This window comes from Bufo gargarizans, chromosome 9 (assembly GCF_014858855.1).
Source record: "Bufo gargarizans isolate SCDJY-AF-19 chromosome 9, ASM1485885v1, whole genome shotgun sequence".
NCBI lineage: Eukaryota > Metazoa > Chordata > Amphibia > Anura > Bufonidae > Bufo > Bufo gargarizans.
This window is the reverse complement of record NC_058088.1, coordinates 59,935,451-59,946,767: the sequence shown is the minus strand read 5'-3', so window position 1 is coordinate 59,946,767 and position 11,317 is coordinate 59,935,451. Positions and strand designations below refer to the sequence as shown.

Below are 11,317 nucleotides of genomic sequence, written 5' to 3'. Positions count from 1 at the left end.
CTCTGAATTGTAGGAGGCTGAATCCGGTGAACGCGTCCGTCCCGCTTGTTGTCAGTCTGTGGAATAACACTGGAGATACACCGCTCCCTGTTTGGCTCCAGTTCCCGGTTCCGCGCAGATCTCCGGCGTGCAGCACTCGCTCCGTGTACGGCCGGGCGCCGTTATCACTACATGAGGTGTGCGGTGAATTTGTCTTCAGGCATAAACTGAATATTTCCTCAGAAGGGGCGTCCGGTCAAACTGCATGTTCCTCCCTGACATTTACCCTGACATTAAGAAGAAAATAGCAGAAGAGATTATGGCGGCCGTTCCCTGTCGTCAGACAACGAGGGGGCCCTCAGGGGCCAACATGACCAATGCACAGTCATCAATGGAATAATCTTCTGGGATTATAGATGTATCTAAGCATATCATGTGTGATACTGTCCACTAAACCTCTCAAGTTTGATACTGTACAGTAGAGCCCATGTATCTAAGCCTATCATGTGCAATACTGTACTGCTGAGCTGGTGTAGCTAAGCCTGTCTCATGTGTGATACTCATAACTGAACTTGTGTATCTAAACCTCTTAAGTATATTTCACAGCTGAGCTGGTGTATCTAAGCCTACCCTTTCTGATACTGTGCTACTGATCTGGTGTATCTAAGCCTAACGTGCAATACTCTCTTCTGAGCTGGTGTATCTAAGCCTATCGTGCAATACTCTCTTCTGAGCTGTTGTATCTAAGTGTATCATCTGTCATAATGTCTGTTGAGCTGGAGTATCTAATCCTATTGTGTGGTACTGCCCACTGAGCCTGTGTATCTAAGATGCTGTCTGCTGACTTGTGTATCTAAGCCTCTTGTGTGATACTGTACTACTAAGATGGCATATCCAAGCATATACTGTCTTCTGAGCAGATGTATCTAAGCTCCTGTTGTATCTAAGCATATCATGTGTGGTACGGTGCTTTTGAGCTGGCGATTATACACCTATCATGTTCGATACTGTCTTCTGAGCCCATGTATCTAAGCCTATCATGTTTGATACCATCTCAGAGAATCCTACAGTACCTTAGAGCAGTGTTTCCCAACCAGTGTGCCTCCAGCTGTTTCCCAACCAAAGACTGTCCGTGCATGCTGGGAGTTGTAGTTTTGCAACAGCTAGAGGCACACTGGTTGGGAAACACTGCCTTAGAGTCAGTTTTGGTGAGATCTCCAACCCTCTTGTGTGTATGCGGGTGCCCCCCCCACCCCCCTTCCCAATGGCAGATGCCATGGAACAAAAGAATCGGGCGTGTTTGCTTTCAGTATCTCAATGTTCTCATGGGAGTTTAGCCAAAGGCGGTAGGGACTCTCCCTGTTGGGACCACATGCATGCTCGGCTCAGCCAAGCATTCACGTGTGTGAGTGGAGAGGGCTATAAGCTATTGGGAATGTTAGTCAGGTGCTGCCTGCTCTATGACATAGGAAGCAGAGCCCTCTGCTGGCCACCGTGCTGTATTACACATGGTACTGCAGTGTTGGATGTTTGCCTCTGAGATGACCCAACACAAAATCAGCCGGCATTACTGAGCGTGAGGCACGGCGTACGGATCGCGGCTCCCAGCTGCCTTCGGATCGTGTTTGTCTAGTATGTTCCATCAATGGAAATCATAGTAAATACAAGCGCGGCCCGGACAATAGGAAACCATTGTCAGCCCCATTCCCTTTCATGCTTCCCCCAGTGCACGCATTCGTTTCCCACAGTTTGAAGGCCGTGGCGTGTCCCTTCTGCATCACAGATCTATGCAGCCAGGATTTACACGGTAGAATATCCGGGATGCGAACGCTCGTTACCAGCAATGTGCCGCACATGACCCAATTAACGAGCGAAAAGTTCACTCATCGGGTGATCCTGTCGTTCGTGCAGGCACCTAAATGATCATTGCTGTCTAAATAGAGATCGGCTGCCCAGAAACAATGCCGTTATATGAGGACGAGCAATCACAATATCAATCCCTCCTTCTCATACTGTGGAGGCGATCACTGCATGTAAATGTATGGCTTCACCTCCACTGAGCGAGCAGCTGACGTAGGGAAAGGAACGCGTCCCTCCCCATAATTGGCCGCTCATCTGCAGGATTATTACGTAGGCACCATATGGCACTACTATGTAAGCGCTTTATAGAAGTATTCCTAAATACTGGATGGCAGTATTATGTAGACACTGTACATCGCTATGTTGTAGGTGGCATAGAACTATGGTAGTATTATGGCGCTCTTATGTAGGCACACTGTATAGAAGCGTTATGTTGACACCATATAGTAATATGTAAACACTGTACGGCGCTACTATTTAGGCACCTAATAGGAGTATTCCATAGGCACTGTGTGGAAGTATCATTTCGGCACAGTCTAGTAATATTATGTAGACACTATAGAACATTACTGAAGCACTGTATCCATGTGGAAGTATTATGTAGACGCTGGATGGCATTATTATGTAAGTACTGTATAGAGGTATTCCATAGGCACTGTGTGGAAGTATTAGGTTTAAACTATATATTAGTATTATGCATGGTCAGGGTCGGACAGGACTACCAGAGGGTCCTCTGGGGGCCCAAGCTCTGACAATAATGAACCCTTAGTAAAACAAGGCCCCCAAAGTCTTATATACACAGAGGGAGGGCCCACAGAATCATTTCCTCAGGTCGGCCTGTGTACGGTGCTATTTTGTTGGCACTGTATAAATGTGGAAGCATTACGTGGACACCGGCCCACAATAACCGATGTAGGTGTTCCTATAGACATTGTAAATTGGACCGATATTTGGTGCATTTTTGGCATATTGCCTTGCTCATCAATGGGGCGTAGGTCAGTGGAAAGAGGGCGTAACAGCAGGACAGCGGGCATGCCCTAAGATGTGCCACTCGAGTCCATATTGTGCCACACCTCTGGCTTATACTGTAATTCTGCTGCAAAGAAAAGCCATCCAAGTTAGGTTCGTGTCTATCCTGGCGCCACATCTATCATCCAGCCTGAACCAGGGATAAATCTGCTGCAGGTCTAGTCAGCATCTAATTTTACACAATTGCCAGGATTATTATATGTAGGCACAGTATGGCAGTATTATGTAGGCACACTATATGAGTATTCTGCAAGCATAGTATGGCAGTATTATGTAGGCACACTATATGAGTATTCTGTATGCACAGTATGGCAGTATTATGTAGGCACACTATATGAGTATTCTGTAAGCATAGTATGGCAGTGTTATGTAGGCACACTATATGAGTATTCTGTAAGTGCTGTATGGCAGTATTATGTAGGCACACTATATGAGTATTCTGTAAGCACTGTATGGCAGTATTATGTAGGCACACTATATGAGTATTCTGTAAGCGCTGTATGGCAGTATTATGTAGGCACACTATATGAGTATTCTGTAAGCGCTGTATGGCAGTATTATGTAGACTTTCAATGAAAGTATTCTGTAATCAGTATATAGGAGTATTGTGTAGATATGTATGGCACTATTATGTAGGCCATCTTTAAAAGTATTCTGTAGGCACTGTATGCCAGATTTAGGTAGACACCATGTGGCTTTATTCTACAAGCCCTCTATAGAAGTGTTATATAAGCACTGTAATGGCAGTATTATGTAAGTACTGTATGGTAGCATTATGGAGACACTGTATTGTGATAGTATGTAGGCACTCTATAGAAGCATTCTGTAGGTACTCTATGGCAGTATTATGTAGACACTGCATGGCACGGTTATATAGACCTTGTATGGGGTACTATGTAAGCACTGTATGACAGTATTATGTGGACACTGCATAGCACTGTTATAAAGGCTTTGTATGGAGTATTATGTAAGCAATGTGTGGCAGTATTATGCGGACACTGCATGGCACTGTTATATAGACCATGTATGGAGTATTATGTAAGCACTGTATGGCAGTATTATGTAGACACTGTATGGCACTGTTATATAGACCTTGTATGGAGTATTATGTAGACACTGTATGGCACTGTTATATAGACCTTGTATGGAGTATTATGTAAGCACTGTATGGCAGTATTATGTAGACACTGTATGGCACTGTTATATAGACCTTGTATGGAGTATTATGTAGACACTGTATGGCACTGTTATATATTCCTTGTATGGAGTATTATGTAAGCACTGTATGGCAGTATTATGTGGACACTGCATGGCACTGTTATGTATTCCTTGTATGGAGTATTATGTACGCACTGTATGGCAGTATTATTTAGGCACTGTTATATAGACCTTGTATGGAGTATTATGTACGCACTGTATGACAGTATGATGAGACTATTGTTACTTTGCACTGTGTGGTAGGATTATATAAGTGCCGTACTCCTCTATTTCGGCCCATATAATAGCAGAATAAAAGCATTTGTGGCGTCGTCGTCGGTGGAATTTCTCTTTAGGCCAGATATTAAAACGCACACAGGATGAAACTGCAGGTGTATGTAAACCGAGCCTTACCCTAAATTTTTATTCCTAAAAAAATTAACACATAATAGGACCAGTGAGTCCCCCGCCCCCACATGACATCCCTCCCACCCGTACATATTTAGGCCTCTTGCACACAATTTTTTTTTTCTGTTTCCGTTCCGTATACGGACCGTATACGAAATCATTAATTTCAATGGATCCGCAAAAAAATGGAAGGTACTCTGTATGCCTTCCGTTTCTGTTCCGTTCAAAGATAGAACATATCCTATTATTGTCTGCATTATGGGCAAGGATAGGACTGTTCTATCAGGGTCCAGCTGTTCCGTTCCGCAAAAAAACGGAATGCACACGGACGTCATCTGTATTTTTTGCGGATCCGTTTTTTGCAGACCGAATACAAATACAAATACTGAAAAAAACATACGATTGTGTGCAGGAGGCCTTACTTAGTAGCTTCTGGGCATTTCTGGCCCTCTACTGCACTGACAAGTGTCACCTGCACCCCATGGACAGGTGTGGCGCAGTTTTTGGTAGAAGTCAGCCTTGTTTTTCTAATCCTCCTCCTAATGACTGCAATCTCCGCTTCGTCCACTGGGTGCCACTGTTGCTCCAGGATTGCCCCTCCTCGGAGCGCGCAGTAAATCGCTGAGGTATTTTATTATGTATTAGTTATTAGGAGGAGAACATAATGATGCTTTACCGATAGGTGGGTGTAATGGCAGCGAGCGCAGAGTCTCTCACCGTCGTCTCTCCTTAATATCTTTTTTAATTAGGTCTGCTCTCGACGTACAGTAGGAAGTATCAGAAACCAGTCATAAAAACCCAGGGCCCTGACTGATTCCAGGTGAAAAACAAAGCAGAAACCACTTTACTTTCCCTGTTACCTTATTTTTATGTATTTTTGTAAATGCTGAAATATGCTGAAGAAAAAGCCATTAACGTGATCGCTCACGAGAGCCGCCGCGACAGGAACTCAAGAGGCTGAGGGGCTGGAAAAGATGAAGTTAAAGGGGAATATCGCCTCCAGGAAGGGGCTGCCCACTAGTGTTGAGCGAACGCGTGTTTTAAGTTCGGCGTCTAAAGTTCGGGTTATCGAAGAATCGCGTTATGGATTCTAAATTCCGTTATGGTCCGTGGTAGCAGAATCCATAACGCGATGCTTCGATAACCCGAACTTTAGGCGCCGAACTTAAAACACAAGTTCGCTTAACATTCCTGCCCAGTAAGAGGGGGTGCTGTCAGGGGTATAGGGATCCCAATCAATCTACAATTTTTTCTTAATTAATTGCCGGTATTTTCCTGATAGGACTGCTACTAATGAGCTCTTCCATTGCGGGGCGCACATTAGTGCGGCCTTTACCTTCCCTCACCTCCTCCATTTGCTCGCTCTGCTGACCGGAGGACAGGACCCGTGAGACGTCATCACGCCGGAGCGCGGGTCCTGTCCTGAGTTTCTAGTCCGCAGTCAGTGTTCACAGCGGCGCCAGCAAATGGAGGAGGGGAGTGTTTCTTCTTTTTTGCAGAAACAGAGAAGGGGGCACAAATAGGGGGCATTATTCTAACTGGGGGGCACTAATAGGGGGCATTATTCTAACTGGGGGGCACTAATAGGGGGCATTATTCTAACTGGGGGGCACTAATAGGGGGCATTATTCTAACTGGGGGCACTAATAGTGGGCATTATTCTAACTGGGGGCACTAATAGGCGGCATTATTCTAACTGGGGGCACTAATAGGGGGCATTATTCTAACTGGGGGGCACCAATAGGGGGCATTATTCTAACTGGGGCACTAATAGGGGGCATTATTCTAACTGGTGGGCACCAATAGGGGGCATTATTCTAACTGGGGCACTAATGGGGGCATTATTCTAACTGGGGCAATAATAGGTCACATTATTCTAACTGGGGGCACTAATAGGGGGCATTAGTCTAACTGGGGGCACTAATAGGGGGCATTATTCTAACTGGGGGCACTAATAGGGGCCATTATTCTAACTGGGGGCACTAATAAGGGGCATTATTCTAAATGGGGGCACTAATAGGGGACATTATTCTAACTGGGGGGCACCAATAGGGGGCATTATTCTAACTGGGGGCACTAATAGGGGGCATTATTCTAACTGGGGGCACTAATAGGGGGCATTATTCTAACTGGGGGCACTAATAGGGGGCATTATTCTAACTGGGGGCACTAATAGGGGGCATTATTCTAACTGGGGGCACTAATAGGGGGCATTATTCTAACTGGGGGCACTGATAGGGGGCATTATTCTAACTGGGGGCACTAATAGGGGGCATTATTCTAACTGGGGGCACTAATAGGGGCATTATTCTAACTGGGGGCACTAATAGGGGGCATTATTCCAACTAGGGGCACTAATGGGGGCATTATTTTAACTGGGGGCACTAATGAGGGGGCATTATTCTAACTGGGGGCACTAATAGGGGGCATTATTCTAACTGGGGGCACTAATAGGGGGCATTATTCTAACTGGGGGCACTAATAGGGGGCATTATTCTAACTGGGGCAATAATAGGGCACATTATTCTAACTGGGGGCACTGATAGGGGGCATTATTCTAACTGGGGGGCACTAATAGGGGGCATTATTCTAACTGGGGGGCACTAATAGGGGGCATTATTCTAACTGGGGCAATAATAGGGCACATTATTCTAACTGGGGGCACTAATAGGGGGCATTATTCCAACTAGGGGCACTAATGGGGGCATTATTTTAACTGGGGGCACTAATGAGGGCATTATTCTAACTGGGGGCACTAATAGGGGGCATTATTCTTCCTGGGGGGCACTAATGGGGGGCATTATTCTTCCGGGGGGCACTAATGGGGGCATTAATTCTGTGGTGCACTAATGGGGGCATTATTCTTACTGGAGGGCACTAATGGGGGCATTATGTTTACTGGGGGATAAAGGGCCCATTACTCGTACTGGGGACACTAATGGGGGCATTAATAATTCTTGGCGGCACTAATGGGGGCATTAATATTATTGGGAACCACAGTATGATAGTGACTTAACATCCAGTGTTAAGCCACGCCCACAACCATACCCCTTTTGGGTGTGGCTTAACCTGGCCCGTATTTTGTTGGGAAAGGTGGCAACCCTATGTATATATGGGAGCGGTGATGTAGATGGTGATTTCATCCACACGAGGTCTTCATGACAGTAGAAGATCACATGTCATCAGAATCTCTCAGTAGTGCAGCCTCAGGCCTTGTGGCTGTACCTTCAAGTGATCAGCATAGAGGGATTGGAGACTGAGATGGTCGTATACAACCCCCTGACGCACACGGGACCTTAAAGGGAACCTGTCACCTGGATTTTGTGTATAGAGCTGAGGACATGGGTTGCTAGATCGCCGCTAGCACATCCGCAATATCCAGTCCCCATAGCTCTGTGTGCTTTTATTGTAGAAAAAACCTGATTTGATACATGTGCAAGTTAACCTGAGATGAGTCCTGTCCCTGACTCATCTCATGTGCAGAACTCATCTCAGGTTAATTTGCATATGTATCAAATAGTTTTTTTTCCACAATAAAAGCACACAGAGCTATGGGGACTGGGTATTGCGGATGTGCTAGCGGCGATCTAGCAACCCATGTCCTCAGCTCTATACCCAAAATCCCGGTGACAGGTTTCCTTTAAAGAGAAGCCGGGAGTGTTCAAGTCTGATCGAGGTCTGTTTAATTTTGGGGTCTGGTATCTGCCTTAAGGGGTCCGATTTGGTGGTTTGATTAATTTAGGCTACTGGGGTCTCAATTTAGCTGAATTAATTTAGAGTCTGGTCTGGAGTCTAAAATAATGAAAGGGTCTCCGAGTTCCAGGCCGCTTCTGCCGTGAGGCGAGATGAGCATCTGACCTCAGGCCGCAGCCAACCTGCCTATTGGGGGGAAGGGGCGTCAGGTTACAGAGGGGCCCGGGAGCCAGAGGCTCCACAGTATAGATCACTTCAGCCCTGTCAAGCACTAAGGCTGTACTGCGCATGCGCCAATTCCCAAAGCGTTCGAACACAGGTCCATGCGAGATTACGTCGCCAGCCCGGCCATTCTCACTCACAGCTGGGGGCAGAGCTCATAATTTAATAATGGGTATTACTAGTCGCATGCATGTGATGTGCCCCTTTTTAGTACCCCGAGTAGTTACTGTATAATGCCCCCCTATAGTGCCCTTGTAGTTATAATGCCCCTTGTAGTGCCCCAGTTTGTCTGATGACCCCAATAACGCCGCCAGCAGTTATAATGCCCACTATAGCGTCCTAGTAGTTATAACTAGGGGTGAGCGGATCGTGCTTCCCATCCAAGATCCGAAGTCGATTCGTTCCCCAACTTCATTTTAATGCCGTACGGAGACCTAACGTATGCGTGAAACCAAACGTACGCCTGAGATTCTTCAACTTTAAAAACATTCTAAGACAGCAACCCGAAGTCGTTTCGATTCCGAGGTACCAGTTTGTACCAAAGCCGACTTCGCTGTAGAATCGAAGGCTAAAGTTCTTAACTTCACGAGTTTTGCCTCCGCGCAGCGCATACGTTTTAATGCTGTAAAGAGATGGTTCTCTCCGTGCACCATTAAAACGAAGTGCTACAACGAATCGACTTCGGACCCCCCCCCCCCTCCCCCCCGGATAACCCCTTTAAATTTCAGCAAACAGCCCTAAGTCTCTTTTAGGCAAATCCCGCAATGTCGAATTATGTGTAAAATGAAAACTTCTCTGCTTTCCTGAACCTGAGCGCCGGGCTGGTATTTGTAAAGGAGTTATTGCTTACCTTAGGGAACTGGAGAAACGCTGGCGCATGAAATGACTGTTGTTGTAGCCGCTATATATCATTCGGTGCAATACTCACCGTGGCCACCAGATGGCAGCAAGGAACGGTCTGAAGTAAATCAGATATTGCTGGATTCAGTGCGGAAGGTTCTGTCCAGTCTGTGACAATGAACGATTGTAAAATACGCTGGACAGTTTATAAAATAAGAGACCAAAGAAGAGCTATTCCCAAACCGACCCAGGTCGCTGCGATCAGAGCGCCAAATCCTAACCACTAGATGAGATGTGCTGCTCCTAGTTACCTCTGTGTGCATCCAGAAAGCAATGAGAGGAGGAGCACGCACAGCTATATGTACCACCTAATCAAGGTCGCCTGTGGGCTAGTGCACATGAATGCTACTCAGAATATATTGACTAAGGGCTCTTGCACAGGACCGTATGTATTTTGCAGTCTGAAAAAAACGGATCCGCAAGAAATACGGATGAAGTCTGTGTGCATTCCATATTTTGCAGAACGGAATAGATAGCCCCTAATAGAACAGTACTATCATTGTCCGTAATGCGGACAATAATAGGACATGTTCTATTTTTTTGCGGAACGGAAATACGGACATACGGAAATGGAATGCACATGGAGTAACTTCCTTTTTATTGTGTGGACCCATTGAAGTGAATGGTTCCGCATATGGTCTAAAAAAATCCGGAACGGACACGGAAAGAAAATACGTTTGTGTGCATGAGCCCTTAGGCCTCTTTCACACGGGAGTCATGGATTTGGGTCGGATAAGATGCGGGTGCGTCGCGGGAAAATGCGGGATTATTTCGCCTGAGTGCAAAACATTTTAATGCGTTTTGCACGCGCATGAGAAAAATTGGCATGTTTGGTACCCAAACCCGAACGTCTTCACAGGTTTGGGTTAAGTGTTGTGTAGATTTTATTATTTTCCCTTATAACATGGTTATAATGGAAAATAATAGCATTCTTAATACAGAATGCATAGTACAATAGCGCTGGAGGGGTTAAAAAATAAATAAAAATAATTTAACTCACCTTAATCCACTTGTTTGCGCAGCCGACATCTCTTCTGTCTTCTTCTTTGAGGAAAAGGACCTGTGGTGACGTCACTGCGCTCATCACATGGTCCGTCACATGATCCATCGGGTGCTGGATCATGTGATGCACCATGTGATGAGCGCAGTGATGTCACCACAGGTCCTTTTCCTCCTGGACAGCAAAGAAGAAGAAAGAAGAGAAGAAGAGAAGAGAAATTTCTGCTCAAGTAAAGGCTGTAAGATACCCTTGTTCAACTCCATTCTGGTCTCCTATCATTCCGCACCTACCCGTCTAGGGCACCCCACCTTTAAATCAGCCAGAGTGTGCTCGGGTGGAGACTAATGCTATCCATAGCACTCCGCCGCCCACTCTTCACGCCAGACCTGGGAGGAGGACCCCACCACTGTGAGTACCGTGACTACCACTCCCATCCTCCTTTTTGTGCCTCCTTTAAAAAACAAGGCAAATGCAAACCTGTTTTATCAATGAAAGAGAAATGGAATAATATATGAATTGAAACCAAGTGCAATTATTTCAAAATACTTATTTTTGTAGTTGTTTTCATTTGCAATGTAATTTTTCCCACGACCACCAGGTGGCAGCAGGAGACAGTAAAAATAAAAATGCATTTGTGATCGTATTGTCGTGATATTCTAAATTTCGGAAGCCATGAGCATGAACAGTACAGAATACAAAAATTCTAAAGTGAGATTATATCACTAAAAGATAATTTACTAAAATTGCTTCCCTGACCGGGAATCGAACCCGGGCCGCGGCGGTGAGAGCGCCGAATCCTAACCACTAGACCACCAGGGAAACCTGTAATGCTTATTTTTAAATGTGTGTTCACATGGGACATAAATTGTACAAATACACAAATTATATCAGATTAATAGTAAATTTGCCATGAAAATCCGCAACATAAATTAATAAGCTGCAAATTTAACTAATTTCCCGATTGGATTCAATGTGGATTATTTTTTTTTTGCACAGTTTTGACATTTAGGAAAAACCTTTCCATGTCAC

The 11,317-nt window shown here is 45.3% G+C and overlaps 1 non-coding gene across 1 annotated transcript; it reads right to left on the bottom strand.

Annotated features, from left to right (window-relative positions):
* Positions 1-11,035: 11,035 nt before the first annotated feature.
* Positions 11,036-11,107, bottom strand: TRNAE-CUC. Its single transcript has one exon. It is a non-coding gene; the product is annotated as a tRNA-Glu (tRNA).
* Positions 11,108-11,317: the final 210 nt, after the last annotated feature.